At 38.7% G+C, this 18,775-nt stretch overlaps 1 pseudogene; it reads left to right on the top strand.

Annotated features, from left to right (window-relative positions):
• The first annotated feature begins 1,139 nt into the window (after positions 1–1,139).
• LOC132497743 (glycine cleavage system H protein, mitochondrial-like) lies at positions 1,140–1,656 on the top strand (annotated as a pseudogene).
• Positions 1,657–18,775: the final 17,119 nt, after the last annotated feature.

Genomic DNA, 18,775 nt, shown 5'->3' with positions numbered 1-18,775 from the left:
TGATTTATAAAAGCAGACAGGATGCAAAGAATTTACTAGGTAATCTTTTGGGGATAAATAACAAATATTACATTAATTTAATTCACAAATCACATTTAGTTCTTCATCTTTTAAATTCAGGATGGAAGATATGTATTTACTAAAGCATTTAACTGAAGTAAAAAGCATTTGATCACTGCTTTGATACAAAGAGGCTAAAATCTTTTGGATAATATGTATATATTTAAACATTTATAATTTTGTTAAAAAGAATTACCATGTTAGCCATTATTTGAGACGTGTTTTAAAAATATATTAATGAACTGAGTTAAATGAGCCACACATGGGGGCTTTCCTGGTGGCGCAGTGGTTGAGAGTCTGCCTGCCAATGCAGGGGACACGGGTTCGTGCCCTGGTCTGGGAAGATCTCACGTGCCACAGAGCGGCTGGGACCGTGAGCCATGGCTGCTGAGCCTGCGCGTCCGGAGCCTGTGCTCTGCAACGGGAGAGGCCACAACAGTGAGAGGCCCATGTACCGCAAAAAAAAAAAAAAAAAGAGCCACACATGTTTTAAGTTCTATACATTAATTTCTGATGGTGTATTTTTGTTAATTATTTTATTTCAGATTTATTTTCATCATTAACATAGTTTTATTTACTACAAAGACTATATTTACTATATTAGTGATGCTTATTGCCTTATCCATTCTTAATCTTTTGAGGCAGCCATAGCATAATAGTAATTAGTAATGAAAATGAGTAAAATATTTTAAGGACTTCAAAATATAAATGTATGAGATACTTTTCACAAAGATTTGAATGTTTGCTACTAAAAGAACCTATCAGAAGGGTGAGCACAGTAGGCTTCTATAGCAGTACAGATTTTTAATTATGAAATAAGAGAAAACACTCAAGAATAAGTAGAACAATGGCTGAACACCAGGAAAAATAACATAAAATTACCCCCCTCCAAGTATAACAGCATGAAAAACCTATATTCGTACATTTAGTATTAAACTTGGTCATTTTTGTCATTTTTAGAATTAATAATATATTGGTATTATTTACCCTAAGTAGTCATTATGTCAACTGCTAATTTATCTTTAAAAACTATTTTCAGCTCTAGATGCTGCGTGGAGACCCTCTGCACCCCTGCGAACATGGCACTGTGAGTGGCACGGAGCATGCGGGCTGCGGTCTGCAACCTGCGTGCCATCTCTGCACCCAGTGCGCCCTGCCCGACTCGGTCCTGGTACTGCAGGCGGGCACTGTCTGGGTGCTGCACACTGGCCCCATTCTGCTGTCGGGTCATAAATTCACAGACAAACATGAATGGGTAACAACAGAAAACGGTGTTGGAACAGTGGGAATCAGTAATTTTGCACAGGAAGCTTTGGGAGATGTTGTTTACTATAGTCTGCCTGAAGTTGGGACAAAATTGAACAAACAAGAGGAATTTGGTGCTTTGCAAAGTGTGAAAGCTGCTAGTGAACTCTTTTCTCCTCTAACAGGAGAAGTAACTGAAATTAATGAAGCTCTAGCAGAAAATCCAGGACTTGTCAACAAGTATTGTTATGAAGATGGTTGGCTGATCAAGATGACAGTAACTCTTCAGAACTAGATGAACTAATGAGTGAAGAAGCATATGAGAAATACATAAAATCTATTCAGGAGTAAAAATGGAGCCCCTAAATAAACTAGTTTAAAACAAAAACAAACAAACAAACAAAAAACTATTTTCAAACTACCAAATGAATTAAATCCTTAAAATAGTCATTACAATAAACACATACAATTACGCAAGTTAAATTGAATCTCTGAACACCTTAAATTATGTTCTTTGGCCTATAAGTTAAATTTTTGTTATCCATTCTGTGCCAACCTGGAGAAAGGAAAATGATCATTGTATAGTTTCTGATAACTTTTTAAACAACAAATATTTTTTTAGAATCCCTAGCTCAAATTTACATTTTATATAGATTTTTAAAATTATAAATAATATTGGCTGCTGTGAAGGATAACTAAATTTATCATACAATATTTTAAATTTAAAATAAACAACACACATGTGATTTTTGATAAAATTCTAAGGTAATTTTGTCTTGATTAGTGTTTCTTTTTATTTAATTATTTATTTATTTATTTATTTTGCAGTACATGGGCCTCTCACTGTTTTGGCCTCTCCCATTGTGGAGCACAGGCTCCAGATGCACAGGCTCAGCGGCCATGGCTCACGGGCCCAGCCGCTCCATGGCATGTGGGATCTTCCCAGACTGGGGCATGAACCTGTGTGCCCTGCATTGGCAGGCAGACTCTCAACCACTGCACCACCAGGGAAGCCCGTTGATTAGTGTTTCTAAAGTTTGATAGTTTGCTTTTATCATGTACATAGATGCTGACACATATATCCATTAAACAGGTGATCTTTCTTGTCACTTGTTCTGTATTCAAGATGTTGTACAAACATTGAAAATTTGTGAAAATTTTTGAGGAAACTTACCTTTTTTATGTTAAAAACCAAAAGGATTTTTTTTTTTTGTATTTTATCTTCCTTAGGAATTTTTAAGAATGAAAAACAGGGGCTTTCCTGGTGGCGCAGTGGTTGAGAGTCCGCCTGCCAGTGCAGGGGACATGGGTTCGTGCCCCAGTCTGGGAAGATCCCACATGCCGCAGAGCAGCTGGGTCCATACCGCAAAAAAAAGAATGAAAAACAAACCAAAAAAACATTACTTCCTTGTTTTCTCATAAGAGAAAAATTTGAAGTTATAATATATACAGTATCAAACTATATATTGAGTTGTAATCATATGTAACATGTTTTTTGAGCTCAATTTTGGCATCAGTAGATATTAAATGGTAACTGGGAATGCTCTCCAAGATTTAACATAACTCTCCCACCAAAGAGTATACTACTGTAACTGATGATGAAATTTCAAAATTCCTAATATTATAATTCTCCAGATGGATTGCATGACATACATTTCCATAAAAGGTGTGACGCCCCCCCCCAAAATATATATTTTATAATTCTGTCATTGTTCCTCACCTTTCATGTGTTTTTTGGTTGTTGTTATTTTTTTATATATAAATATTTTTATTAGTTTCTGCTTTATAACAAAGTGAATCAGTCATACATATACATCTGTTCCCACATCCCTTCCCTCATGCATCTCCCTCCCTCCCACCCTCCCCATCCCGCCCCTGCAGGCGGTCACAAAGCACCGAGCTGATCTCCCTGTGCTCTGCAGCTGCTTCCCACTATCTATCTACCTTACGTTTGGTAGTGTATATATGTCCATGCCTCTCTTTCGCTTTGTCACAGCTTACCCTTCCACCTCCCCATATCCTCAAGTCCATTCTCAACGAGGTCTGTGTCTTTATTCCCGTTTTACCCCTAGGTTCTTCATGACATTTTTTTTTAATTCCATATATATGTGTTATCATACGGTATTTGTCTTTCTCTTTCTGACTTACTTCACTCTGTATGACAGACTCTAGGTCTATCCACCTCATTACAAATAGCTCAGTTTCGTCTCTTTTTATGGCTGAGTAATATTCCATTGTATATATGTGCCACATCTTCTTTTTTTTTTTTTTTTTTTTTTTTTTTTAATAAATTTATTTATTTTTATTTTTATTTATTTTTGGCTGTGTTGGGTCTTTGTTGCTGTGCGCGGGCTTTCTCTAGTTGCAGCGAGCAGGGGCTATTCTTTGTTGCGGTGTGCGGGTTTCTCATTGCAGTGACTTCTCTTGTTGCAGAGCATGGGCTCTAGGCACATGGACTTAAGTAGTTGTGGCACGTGGGCTCAGTAGTTGTGGCTCACGGGCTCTAGAGCACAGGCTCAGTAGTTGTGGTGCACGGGCTTACTTGTTCCGCGGCATGTGGGATCTTCCTGGACCAGGGCTTGAACCTGTGTCCCCTGCATTGGCAGGCAGATTCCTAACCACTGCGCTACCAGGGAAACCCAGAATAATTTTATATAAATGGGATCATAGCACACATGATTTTTGTTGTTGTTGTTTTATATTTATTTATTTTATTTTATTTTATTTTTGACTGCGTCGCGTCTTAGTTGTGGCATGCAAGATCTTCCGTTGTGACACATGTGCCCCTTGCTGCACTGGGCGGGCTTCTCTGTAGTTGTGGTGCACGGGCTCCAGAGCGTGCAGGCTCCATAGCACGTGGGCTCAGTAGTTGTGGCACATGGGCTCTCTAGTTGTGGCCTGCATGCTCAGTAGTTACGGCACATGGGCTTACTTGCCCCATAGCATGTGGGATCTTAGTTTCCTGACCAGAGATCAAACCCATGTCCCCTTCATTGGAAGGCAGATTCTTTTTTTTTTTTTTTTTTTTTTTTTTTGCAGTACGCGGGCCTCTCACTGTTGTGGCCTCTCCCTTTGCGGAGCACAGGCTCCGGATGCGCAGGCCCAGCGGCCATGGCTCACGGGCCCAGCCGCTCCACGGCATGTGGGATCTTCCCGGACCGGGGCACGAACCCGTGTCCCCTGCATTGGCAGGTGGACTCTCAACCACTGCGCCACCAGGGAAGCCTGGAAGGCAGATTCTTAACCACTAGACAGCCAGGGAAGTTCCCATGATGTTTTTTTTTTTTTTTTTTTTTCCATTTTTTTTTTATTAGTTTCTGCTTTATAACAAAGTGAATCAGTCATACATATACATCTGTTCCCACATCCCCTCCCTCATGCATCTCCCTCCCTCCCACCCTCCCTATCCCTCCCCTCCAGGCAGTCACAAAGCACCGAGCTGATCTCCCTGTGCTCTGCGGCTGCTTCCCACTATCTATCTAGCCTACGTTTGGTAGTGTATATATGTCCATGCCTCTCTTTCGCTTTGTCACAGCTTACCCTTCCCCCTCCCCATATCCTCAAGTCCATTCTCAAGTAGGTCTGTGTCTTTATTCCCGTTTTACCCCTAGGTTCTTCATGACATTTTTTTTTCTTATATTCCATATATATGTGTTAGCATACGGTATTTGTCTTTCTCTTTCTGACTTACTTCACTCTGTATGACAGACTCTAGGTCTATCCACCTCATTACAAAAAGCTCAGTTTCGTTTCTTTTTATGGCTGAGTAATATTCCATTGTATATATGTGCCACATCTTCTTTATCCATTCATCCGATGATGGACACTTAGGTTGTTTCCAGCTCCGGGCTATTGTGAATAGAGCTGCAATGAACATTTTGGTACATGTCTCTTTTTGAATTATGGTTTTCTCAGGGTATATGCCCAGTAGTGGTATTTCTGGGTCATATGGTAGTTCTATTTGTAGTTTTTTATGGAACCTCAATACTGTTCTCCATAGTGGCTATACCAATTCACATTACCACCAGCACTGCAAAAGTGTTCCCTTTTCTCCACACCCTCTCCAGCATTTATTGTTTCTAGATTTCTTGATGATGGCCATTCTGACTAGTGTGAGATGATATCTCATTGTAGTTTTGATTTGCATTTCTCTAATGATTAATGATGTTGAGCATTCTTTCATGTGTTTGTTGGCAGTCTGTATATCTTCTTTGGAGAAATACCTATTTAAGTCTTCTGCCCATTTTTGGATTGGATTGTTTGTTTTTTTGCTATTGAGCTGCATGAGCTCTTTATAAATTTTGGAGATTAATCCTTTGTCAGTTGCTTCATTTGCAAATATTTTCTCCCATTCTGAGGGTTGTCTTTTGGTCTTGTTTATGGTTTCCTTTGCTGTGCAAAAGCTTTGAAGTTTCATTAGGTCCCATTTGTTTATCTTTGTTCTTATTTCCATTTCTCTAGGAAGTGGGTCCAAAAGGATCTTGCTGTGATTTATGTCATAGAGTGTTCTACCTATGTTTTCCTCTAAGAGTTTGATACTTTCTGGCCTTACATTTAGGTCTTTAATCCATTTTGAGCTTATATTTGTGTATGGTGTTAGGGAATGATCTAATCTCAAACTTTTACATGTCCCTGTCCAGTTTTCCCAGCACCACTTATTGAAGAGGCTGTCCTTTCTCCACTGTACATTCCTGCCTCCTTTATCAAAGATAAGTTGGCCATATGTGCGTGGGTTTATCTCTGGGCTTTCTATCCTGATCCACTGATCTATCTTTCTGTTTTTATGCCAGTACCACACTGTCTTAATTACTGTAGCTTTGTAGTATAGTCTGAAGTCAGGGAGCATGATTCCTCCAGCTCCGTTTTTCGTTCTCAAGATTGCTTTGGCTATTCGGGGTCTTTTGTTTTTCCAAACAAATTTTGAATTTTTTTGTTCTAGTTCTGTGAAAAATGCCAGTGGTAGTTTGATAGGGATTGCATTGAATCTGTCAATTACTTTGGGTAGTAGAGTCATTTTCACAATATTGATCCTTCCAATCCAGGAGCATGGTATATCTCTCCATCTATTTGTATCATCTTTAATTTATTTCATCAGTGTCTTATAATTTTCTGCATACAGGTCTTTTGTCTTCTTAGGTAGGTTTATTCCTAGATATTTTATTCTTTTTGTTGTAATGGTAAATGGGAGTGTTTTCTTGATTTCATTTTCAGATTTTTCATCATTAGTGTACAGGAATGCCAGAGATTTCTGTACATTCATTTTGTATCCTGCTACTTTACCAAATTCATTGATTAGCTCTAGTAGTTTTTCAGTAGCATCTTTAGGATTCTCTAGGTATAGTATCATGTCATCTGCAAACAGTGACAGCTTTACTTCTTCTTTTCCAATTTTGATTCCTTTTATTTCCTTTTCTTCTCTGATTGCTGTGGCTAAAACTTCCAAAACTAGGTTGAATAAGAGTGGTGAGAGTGGGCAGCCTTGTCTTGTTCCTGATCTTAGTGGAAATGGTTTCAGTTTTTCACTATTGAGGACAACGTTGGCTGTGTGTTTGTCATATATGGCCTTTATTATGTTGAGGAAAGTTCCCTCTATGCCTACTTTCTGCACGGTTTTTATCATAAATGGGTGTTGAATTTTGTCGAAAGCTTTCTCTGCATCTATTGAGATGATCATATGGTTTTTCTCCTTCAATTTGTTAATATGGTTTATCACGTTGATTGATATGCATATATTGAAGAATCCTTGCATTCCTGGAATAAACCCCACTTGATCATGGTGTATGATCCTTTTAATGTGCTGTTGGATTCTGTTTGCTAGTATTTTGTTGAGGATTTTTGCATCTATGTTCATCAGTGATATTGGCCTGTAGTTTTCTTTCTTTGTGACATCCTTGCCTGGTTTTGGTATCAAGGTGATGGTGACCTCATAGAATGAGTTTGGGAGTGTTCCTTCCTCTGATATTGTTTGGAAGAGTTTGAGAAGGATAGGTGTTAGCTCTTCTCTAAATGTTTGATAGAATTCGCCTGTGAAGCCATCTGGTCCTGAGCTTTTGTTTGATGGAAGATATTTTATCACAGTTTCCATTTCAGTGCTTGTGATTGGTCTATTCATATTTTCTATTTCTTCCTGAGTCAGTTTTGGCAGGTTGTGCATTTCTAAGAATTTGTCCATTTCTTCCAGGTTGTCCATTTTATTGGCATAGAGTTGCTTGTGTAATCTCTCATGATCTTTTGTATTTCTGCAGTGTCAGTTGTTACATCTCCTTTTTCATTTCTAATTCTATTGATTTGAGTCTTCTCCCTTCTTTTCTTGATGAGTCTGGCTAATGGTTTGTCAATTTTGTTTATCTTCTCAAAGAACCAGCTTTTAGTTTGGTTGATCTTTGCTATCGTTTCCTTCATTTCTTTTTCATTTATTTCTGATCTAATCTTTATGATTTCTTTCCTTCTGCTAACTTTGGGGGATTTTGTTCTTCTTTCTCTAATTGCTTTAGGTGTAGGGTCAGGTTGTTTACTCGAAATGTTTCCTGTTTCTTAAGGTGGGATTGTATTGCTATAAACTTCCCCCTTAGAACTGCTTTTGCTGCGTCCCATAGGTTTTGGGTTGTCGTGTCTCCATTGGCATTTGTTTCTAGGTATTTTTTAATTTCCTCTTTGATTTCTTCAGTGATCACTTCGTTATTGAGTTGTGTATTGTTTAGCCTCCATGTGTTTGTATTTTTTACAGATCTCTTCCTGTAATTGATGTCTAGTCTCATAGCATTGTGGTCAGAAAAGATACTTGGTACAATTTCAATTTTCTTAAATTTACCAAGACTTGATTTGTGACCCAAGATATGATCTATCCTGGAGAATGTTCCATGAGCACTTGAGAAAAATGTGTATTCTGTTGTTTTTGGATGGAATGTCCTATAAATATCAACTAAATCCATCTTGTTTAATGTATCATTTAAAGCTTGTGTTTCCTTATTTATTTTCATTTAGGATGATCTGTCCATTGGTGAATGTGGGGTGTTAAAGTCCCCTACTATGATTGTGTTACTGTCGATTTCCCCTTTTATGGCTGTTAGTATTTTCCTTATGTATTGAGGTGCTCCTATGTTGGGTGCATAAATATTTACAATTGTTATATGTTCTTCTTGGATCGATCCCTTTATCGTTATGTAGTGTCCTTCTTTGTCTCTTCTAATAGTCTTTATTTTAAAGTCTATTTTGTCTGATATAAGAATTGCTACTCCAGCTTTCTTTTGATTTTCATTTGCATGGAATATCTTTTTCCATCCCCTTACTTTCAATCTGTATGTGTCTCTAGGTCTGAAGTGGGTCTCTTGTAGACAGCATATATATGGGTCTTGTTTTTGTATCCATTCAGCCACTCTGTGTATTTTGGTGGGAGCATTTAGTCCATTTACATTTAAGGTAATTATCGATATGTATGTTCCTATTCCCATTTCCTTAATTGCTTTGAGTTCCTTATTGTAGTTATATTCATTCTGCTGTGTTTCTTGCCTAGAGAAGTTCCTTTAGCATTTGTTGTAAAGCTGGTTTGGTGGTGCTGAACTCTCTCAGCTTTTGCTTGTTTGTAAACCTTTTAATTTCTCCATCAAATCTGAATGAGATCCTTGCTGGGTAGAATAATCTTGGTTTCAGGTTTCTCTCTTTCATCACTTTAATTATGTCCTGCCACTCCCTTCTGGCTGGTAGAGTTTCTGCTGAGAGATCAGCTGTTAACCTGATGGGGATTCCCTTGTGTGTTATTTGTTTTTTTTTTTTTCCCTTGCTGCTTTTAATATGATTTCTTTGTGTTTAATTTTTGACAGTTTGATTAATGTGTGTCTTGGCATATTTCTCCTTGGACTTATTCTGGTTGGGACTCTCTGTGCCTCCTGGACTTGATTAACTATTTCCTTTCCCATATTAGGGAAGTTTTCAACTATAATCTCTTCAAATATTTTCTCAGTCCCTTTCTTTTTCTCTTCTTCTTCTGGAACCACTATAATTCGAATGTTGGTGCGTTCAATGTTGTCCCAGAAGTCTCTGAGACTGTCCTCTGTTCTTTCCATTCTTTTTTCTTTATTTTGCTCTGCATCAGTTATTTCCACTATTTTATCTTCCACCTCACTTATCCGTTCTTCTTCCTCAGTTATTCTGCTATTGATCCCATCTAGAGTATTTTTCATTTCATTTATTGTGTTTTTAATCAATGCTTGATTCATCTTTAGTTCTTCTAGGTCCTTGTTAACTGTTTCTTGCATTTTGTCTATTCTATTTCCAAGATTTTGGATCTTGGAAATAGAATCTTGGATCAGCTTTACTATCATTATTCTGAATTCTTTTTCAGGTAGACTGCCTATTACCTCTTCATTTGTTAAGTCTGGTAGGTTTTTATCTTGCTCCTTCACCTGCTGCGTGTTTTTCTGCCTTCTCATTTTGCTTATGTTACTGTGTTTGGGGTCTCCTTTTTGCAGGCTGCAGATTCGTAGTTCCCATTGTTTTTGGTGTCTGTCCCCTGTGGCTAAGGTTGTTTCAGTAGGTTGTGTAGGCTTCCTGGTGGGGGGGACTAATGCCTGTGTTCTGGTGGTTGAGGCTCGATCTTGTCTTTCTGGTGGACAGGTCCACGTCTGGTGGTTTGTTTTGGGGTGCCTGTGGCCTTATTATGTTTTTAGGTAGACTCGCTGCTAATGGGTGGGGTTGTGTTCCTGCCTTGCTAGATGCTTGGCATAGGGTGACCAACACTGTAGCTTGCTGGTCGTTGACTGAAGCTGGGTGCTGGTGTTGAGATGGAGATCTCTGGGAGATTTTCGCCGCTTGATATTATGTGGAGCTGGGAGGTCTCTTGTGGACCCGTGTCCTGAAGTTGGCTCTCCCACTTCAGGGGCACAACACTGACTCCTGGCTGCAGCATCAAGAGCCTTTCATCCACCCGGCTCAGAATAACAAGGAGAAAAAGTAGAAAGAATTAGTAGAAGAAAGAATGAGAGAGGGAAAGAAAGGAAGAAGCGAAGAAAGGAAGGAAGGAAGGAAGAAAGAAAGAAAGAAAGGAAGGAGGGAGGGAGGAAGGATGGAAAGAGAGAAAGAAAGAAAGAAAGGAGGAGTGAGGGGGGAATGAAAGCAAAAGAAAGAGTGAATGGAAGAAGGGAGGGAGGGAGGGAGGAAGTAAAGAAAGAAAGAAAGACAGTAGGGAGGGAGGAAGGAAAGAAAAAGAAAGTGGAAGAAGAAGGGTGGGAGGGAGGGAGGGAGGAAAGAAAAAGAAAGAAGGAAAGGAGGAGCGGAGGGAGGGAGGGAGGAAGGGAAGGTAGGAAAAAAAGAAAGCAGTTAAAGTAAAATAGAATAAAGTATGAAATATAGTAGCGTTATTAAAATTAAAAAGTAATTATTGAAAAAAAAAAACGGACAGATTGAACCCTAGGACATATGGTGGAAGCAAAGCTATACAGAGAGAATCTTACACAGAAGATTACACATACACATTCACAAAAAGAGAGCAGGGGGAAAAATCAAAAATCTTGCTCTCCAAGTCCACCTCCTCAATTTGGGAAAATTCGTTGTAAAAAGAGGAAAAGGGCGAGAAGTCTGAAATCTTGCTCTCTAAATCCACCTCCTTAATTTGGGATAATTCGTTGTAAAAAGAGGAAAAGGTGGGAAAGTCTTAAATCTTGTCCTCAAAGTCCACTTCCTCAATTTGGGATGATTCGCTATCTATTTATGCACTCCACAGATGCAGGGCACATCAAATGGGACGTGGAGCTTTAATCCTCTGCCTCCGAGGCTGCACAGAGAGATTTCCCTGTCTCTGCTCTCACAGCTCCCGGGTCTCAGCCTTGGACCTGGCCCCGCCTCTGCGCGTAGGTCGCTGGAGGGCGTCAGTTCTTCACTCAGACAGGACGGGTTTAAAGGAGCCACTGATTCGGGGGCTCTGGCTCACTCAGGCAGAGGGGAGGGAGGAGCGCGCAGTGTGGGGTGGGCCTGCGGCGGCAGAGGCTGGCGTGACGTTGCAGCAGCCCGAGGCGCTCCGTGCGCTTTCCCGGGAAAGCCGTCCCCGGGTCCCGGGATCCCGGCAGTGGCGGGGTGCACAGGCCCCCCGGAAGGCGGGGCGGACAGTGACCCGCGCTCGCACACAGGCCCCGCGGCGGCGGCGGCAGCAGCAGCCCCAGTGTCCCACGCCCGTCTCCGAGGTCTGCGCCTTTAGCCGCGGCTCGCGCCTGTCTCCGGCGCTTCCCCAAGCAGCCCTCTTAATGCCCTCTCCTCGCGCACCAGGAAACAAAAGGGAAAAAAGTCTCTTGCCTCTTCGGCAGCTCCAGACCCTTTCCCCGGACTCCCTCCGGGCTAGCCGTGGTGCACTAACCCCTTCAGGCTCTCTTCCTGCCGCCAGCCCCAGTCCTCTCCCTGCGCTCCGACTGAAAGCCTATACCCGAGCCTCAGCTCCCAGCCCCGCCCGCCCCAGCGGCCGAGCAGACAAGCCTCTCGGGCTGGTGTGTGCCTGAGGGCACCGATCCTCTGTGCCGGAATCTCTCCGCTTTGCCCTCCACACCCGTGTTGCTGTGCTCTCCTCCGCTACTCCGAAGCTTTCCCCCTCCGTCACCTGCAGTCTCCACCCGCGAAGGGGCTTGTAGTGTGTGGAAACCTTTCCTCCTTCACGGCTCCCTCCCACTGGTGCAGGTCCCGTCCCTATCCTATTGTCTCTGTTTATTCTTTTTTTCTTTTGCCCTACCCAGGTATGTGGGGAGTTTCTTGCCTTTTGGGGGGTCTGAGATCTTCTGTCAGCGTTCAGTAGGTGTTCTGTAGGAGTTGTTCCACGTGTAGATGAATTTCTGATGTATCTGTGGGGAGGAAGGTGATCTCCGCGTCTTACTCTTCCGCCATCTTCCTCCGGGCCCCTACCTTTCATGTTTTTGTAAAGAAAAGTGAAAGTTAAAAGCTTCCAGGAAGGTGATTGTGGAGGCAGAGAGATTAGAAGAGAAACACTTGTAATTGGCTAAGATATCATTCAGTAGTTAAACACTACTGGAAATCTTTTTTTTTTTTTTTTTAAGAATTAGGCTGCCAAATTAATTATGTAGTCATAAAATCATTGAAGTATAATGAAAAAAATGCTAAAGAATAAAGCTAACCATTCGAACAGGAAATGCTTTTTACCTGTTCTAAGGCCCTGGTGTGTGGAATAGAGGAAATCTGTCTTCAGCAAACGTAGTCTTACCACTCTGCACCCATGGGCACCCAGTTTCTCATAATAACATTCGGTTCCACTCCTCTCTATCAAATCTCTTCTTGTTCAAATGTGCTTTCAACCCCATCAGCTGCCTTCCTGTTGCCCTCATATTATTCAGTCTCTCAGTACAGATGACCACTCTCTTCTTGAAATGCTTCCCACTCTTGGATTCCACAAAGTAGTTTCTTGATCTCCTTGAATTGGTGGCACTTCCTCGACAATTGTCTTTCTTAAATCTATCTGTTATGACTTTAAATATTAGGTTAAGCCATAGTTTTGGTTTTTTAATTTTTCTTTATCTATATTATTCCCTTGTGATCATGGCTTTACAAATTATCTGTATTTAGCTGAATCAGAGCGAATAATCTTAAAACAAGTTGAACCAATCAGTTTCTTGATTAAAATCCTCCTCTTAGATTCAAATTCAGACTCCTTGGCAATTCCACATCCCTCATCCTTGTGTATCTATTTAATGTTATATCCCAAATCTCTCCCTCTTCTCTCCATCCTCCAGCTGCACTGGCTTGCATTCTGTTCCATGAACACGTTAAGCTCCTTTCCATCTCAGTAGCTTTGCACTTACTTTTCCTCCCACTTGGAATACTCTTATTCAGACTTCTCAGCACAATGCTCAGTCCAATTTCAGCTCCCAGCGAAGCTCTGCTGGACCCAGATGTGTGAACCAGCCTCACCCCACACCCTCCAGGAGTGCAGGGGCCTTCTTTGTGAGAGCTTGCCTCACCCTTCAAAAATCTCAGAAAATATTAGGAATGTATTCAGAATGAAATATAAACAACAGTCAAGAAATATTTCTAACCTATTGTTAAACTTAAGAAACAAAACTTATTAAAATAGGTATTTTTAAGAGAAATGTGAGACACCCTTCATCAGATGGTTGCCGGGTGTGAGGAGCATGTCATCAGCTGTGCTGGGGACCTCAAGTATTACACATAAGTCCTTCCTTCCAAGCTTCCCTACAAAAGTATACAAGGAAATTGTACTTGAACTTCCCATCATTTTCATTTTCCAATTTGTTTTACTTTTAATTCATTAAATTAGAGTAAGTAAAAAAAAAACACATTAAAGAAAACAGTCTAAAAAACCAACATCACAAATTATTTAGAAATGTTTGCATCTCTGTGCTTTGTAAATATACTTTAAATATATGCTATTCAAGTACGGAAACTACCAACATTTAATTATGGAGTTATAATTCCACTGATGAAATTTTGAGGCAGAAAACCATGGGTCGTGTTCTACTATAGATTTTAATATGAAACTCTTTTCACAGTTAGGGGAGTTCCACTGAAAACTGAGAAGACAGGATGTGAATTAACAGTCATAAAATGCATTGTTTTATGAACCCCATACTGAATTAATAAAATAAATATGAGTCCAGCTAGTGAGAGAGGAAAGTATATTTTCTGGTTTAGTGAAAGAGTGTTCCAGAATTGTTTTTCAGTATTAGAAATGAATGCTGTAATTTTCTTCAGGTTATAATAACTGTTTTCAAAATTTTTGTTTTACTCAAATGAGTAATTCTTGTGTAGATAAAATATTTGGGGGTTGGGGATGCTAGGAAGTGGGGCGCTGCCCTAGACACAGGTGGACAGTCCGTTTTACTGTCTCACTCATTGTGTTAATGTCACATTCACACATTTTTAAACTAAAGGTTTTATTTACCCTTTGGAGCAACTGCAAATTGACATAGGTTACAGGATTAATCAATCCAGTCTCCTTCCTTTTTTACATATAAGGATACGAGTCTGAAATAAGTTAGATGACAAATGGAAAGAACTTGGCTTTGGAATCACTACTGAGTCCTGTTGTTAGCCAAGCACTTACTAGCCATGAGAACTTTCCAAGTTACTTACCCTCCCTAATTGGCTTTCTTCATCTGTCAAGGGGAGAATAGTGTGTACCTTTGAGATAATTTTGTAAACAAATAAAGTAATCTATAAAAATATGTATATAAAAAGTTAAGGACATTGCTTTAATATCTACTTACTGGACAGTATTTTTTGTGGGCAGAGCCGGGATATAATCCAGGTCACTTAATTGCTTGCCCAGGTTCTTTCTACATTATAGCAATGCCTTTTTGCCATTTAACTATTAATTCCTCATTTGTTACTTTATTGGCAGGCTTGGTTTTTTTCCTGAATCCTTTTCTCTTAACTCTCTATCTATAGAAAATAAAATTAAACCAAATTTTACATAGAGATGAAGTTTATGTCAAATAATTAAACTAGCACCAAAACAACTACAAAAGCATAGAAATAAGCTAAATTGCATATTTTCAATTTTCTTTTACTTGTATTTAACTCGTTTTAAAATTTATAATTTCAGAATGAATTTCACCAAGAAAAAAAATTGAATATTATTTTTAAACAATAAAATACAATGTTTGTTATTACTTTTCCAACTCTACCCCTAATGAGCTGTATCATCCAAAGAGCGTAAAGCAAATTTTCTGAGATTCAAGTTGACAGATAAATTGACATATTGCTATATTATTATATAAACATTAACTTTCATGAGATCAAACATAATCATTTTTTGTGTGTGTGTGGCATGTTTAAGATTTAGGTATACAACTTAATGGATATTATAAATGGAGACATTTTAAAAGAAGAAAATCATGACCAATATAATTGTCACGGCTAATAGACACAGTGGAGTGGGGAGGAAAGCTAACTTTCCAGATAACCCAGGCAAGAAAATAGTTAATATAATATATGGTCATTTCCTTTGAATCCAGACTGTTGCTGATTTTCACTCATCATCAAAAGAAGATCAGACCATTTGATTTGTCTTATTTTTCTATAACTTTGCATGCAAAGACTTAGTGAACTGAGCCGACCCTATGATTTCACACTGAACTGCACTATTTGCTCAGTTCACGTGACAGAATCATAAAATAAAACATTCTCAATAAACAAATACAAACTCAGCACTTCCCACAAAAGAACAGTTTGTAGTAGGCACTGAAGTTGGATCCAAACAACTGTGAAGTCTGGTCTCTGGCCCCAAGAACCTATAATCAGTGCTAGAGAATGTCCCAACTACAACTCTTCAAAAAATACTTTGAGATTGTGTTGTGCTTCCTTAAGGAAAAAGGATTTGAGTTGTGGCTTGGACTTCTGTAACTATAGCATGAAAGAATAATATTCATTTCCTTCTTAGGAATAAAAGGCAAATATGATTCCTATTCATCATGTACATAAGTGGTGACTCTTTAAACTCTCAAACCAATATGGATATGAGTTCATATCTGTTCCATTTTTAACAGTTTTGTTTTCAATTCATACACCAATGCTCCCAGTTCACCCACTTGGGGAAATTTAAGGTGTAGAATGAAATATCAAAAGGAGATTTGATAAATAAAAATAAGTGGTTTAGAGCTCTAAATGCAAAAAAGATAAAGGTTTGTAAAGATTAAAAAAATCAGAAAATGGAAAAAGATAGGAATACATAAAATTTGGAAGCAATATTATTTAAGCCTGTTTGAAAGTAACTATTTGGGCTACATGTTTCAGAAAGAGTGAGAATAACATCATTCATCTGCTTTTGTTCATTTTTCTGAACCCAACCTTATTTGCTTATTCAAAGGGGATTTTTCTTAGGTCTTAGAATTTATGAACACAGAATGGGTCATAATTTACTTATAAAATAATGTCTTAGATATATATTTGTACATTCTCCCTTACTGAGAAATTGTAATATAGAATTTTATTTCAGTTACCCTTCTCAAAATTTTGCTTTGTTGTATTTTCTTGAGCTGCTGAGCATTGAATGGGTATGAGAAACATTATCCACTAAAACCATAAGCTTTTCCTGGGCTGTGCTCTTGGCTTTGTTCTCAGACATGTTCACATACATAGGGAATCTGATGGAATCCACAGAATGGATACAGGATTTAAAATGAACATACAAGCATGAATTGTGTTTCTTTATAGGAGTGACAAACTTAAGGCTGACATTTTAAAAAAAAAAAACAGCACTATTTACAATAGCACAAAAAAGAGAAAATAAAATAAACTCCGAAAAAATATGAGCAACACTCTTAACACTGAAAACTCCAAAACACCACTGAAGAAAACTAAAGATACAAAAACATAGACAGATATAATATCTTCCAGAATTGAAAGGCACAATGTTGTTAAGATGCTTATTTCCCACAAATTGATTTGGAGCAAATGAAGCATGTTTTGGAAGGGAGGGATTCCCAAGGGGCATGAGGAAACTTTTAGGGTTGATTGATATATTCACTTTTCTGATGGTTTCACTGATACAGACGTAGTCAAAACAACAAATTGCAGAAGGCAACAAAAATTTAGAATATAATTGATACATATATTTTATTATTTTTTCTGAATTTTTGAATTTTATTTATTTTTTTATACAGCAGGTCCTTATTAGTCATCAATTTTATACACATAAGTGTATGCATGTCAATCCCAATCTCCCATTCATCACATCACCACCCCCAACCCCCACCGCTTTACCCCCATGGTGTCCATACGTTTGTTCTCTACATCTGGGTCTCAATTTTTGCCCTGCAAACTGGTTCAGCCATACCGTTTTTCTAGGGTCCACATATATGCATTAATATATGATATTTGTTTTTCTCTTTCTGACTTACTTCACTCTGTATGACAGTCTCTAGATCCATCTGCATCTCAACAAATGACCCAGCATTGTTCCTTCTTATGGCTGAGTAATATTCCATTATATATATGTACCACATCTTCTTTATCCATTCATCTGTGGATGAGCATTTAGCTTGCTTCCATGAACTGACTATTGTAAATAGTGCTGCAATGAACATTGGGGTGGAATTGTCTTTTTGAATTATGGTTTTCTCTGGGTATATGTCCAGTATTGGGATTGCTGTATCATATGGTAATTTTAGTTTTAGTTTCTTAAGGAACCTCCATACTGTGCTCCATAGTGGCTGTATCAATTTACATTCCCACCAACAGTGCAAGAGGGTTCCCTTTTCTCCACACCCTCTCCAGCATTTGTTGTTTGTAGATTTTCTGATGATGTCCATTCTAACTGGTGTGAGGTGATACCTCATTGTAGATTTGATTTGCATTTCTCTAATAATTAATGATGTTGAGCAGCTTTTCATGTGCTCCTTGGCCACCTGTATGTCTTCTTTGGAGAAACGTCTATTTAGATCTCCTTCCCATTTTTGGATTGGGTTGTTTGTTTTTTTAATATTGAGCTGCATGAGCGGTTTATATATTTTGGAGATTAATCCTTTGTCAGTTGATTCGTTTGCAAATATTTTCTCGCATTCTGAGGGTTGTCTTTTCGTCTTGTTTATGGAGTCCTTTGCAGTGCAAAAGCTTTGAAGTTTCATTAGGTCCTATTTGTTTATTTTTGTTTTTATTTCCATTACTCTAGGAGGTGGATCAAAAAAGATCTTGCTGTGATTTATGTAAATGAGTGTTCTTCCTTTGTTTTCCTCTAAGAGTTTTACAGTGTCTGGTCTTACATTTAGGTCTCTAATCGATTTTGAGTTTATTTTTGTGTATGGTATTAGGGAATGTTCTAATTTCATTATTTTACATGTAGCTGTCCAGTTTTCCCAGCACCACTTATTGAAGAGACAGTCTTTTCACCATTCTATATCCTTGCTTCCTTTGTCATGGATTAGTTCACCATAGGTGTGTGGGTTTATCTCTGGGCTTTCTATCTTGTTCCATTGATCTATATATCTGGTTTTGTGCTGGTACCATATTGTCTTGATTACTGTAGCTTTGTAGTGTAGTCTGAAGTCAGGGAGTCTGATTCCTCCAGCTCCATTTTTTTCCCTCAAAATTGCTTTGGCTGTTCAGGGTCTTTTGTGTCTCCATACAAATTTTAAGATATTTTGTTCTAGCTCTGTAAAAATTGCCTTTGGTAATTTGATAGGTATTGCACTGAACTTGTAGATTGCTTTGGGTAGTATAGTCATTCCCACAATATTGATTCTTCCAATCCAAGAACATGGTCTATTTCTCCATTTGTTGGTATCATCTTTAACTTCTTTCATCAGTGTCTTATAGTTTTCTGCATACAGCTCTTTTGTCTCCCTACGTAGGTTTATTCCTAGGTATTTTATTCTTTTTGTTGCAATGGTAAATGGGAGTGTTTCCTTAATTTCTCTTTCAACTTTTTCATCATTAGTATATAGGAATGCAAGAGATTTCTGTGCATTAATTTTGTATCCTGCAATTTTACCAAATTCATTGATTAGATCTAGTAGTTTTC

Source organism: Mesoplodon densirostris, chromosome 10 (assembly GCF_025265405.1).
Source record: "Mesoplodon densirostris isolate mMesDen1 chromosome 10, mMesDen1 primary haplotype, whole genome shotgun sequence".
NCBI classification, from domain to species: domain Eukaryota; kingdom Metazoa; phylum Chordata; class Mammalia; order Artiodactyla; family Ziphiidae; genus Mesoplodon; species Mesoplodon densirostris.
Note: the sequence above shows the minus strand (reverse complement) of the source record. Positions and strands in the feature narration are given on the sequence as shown.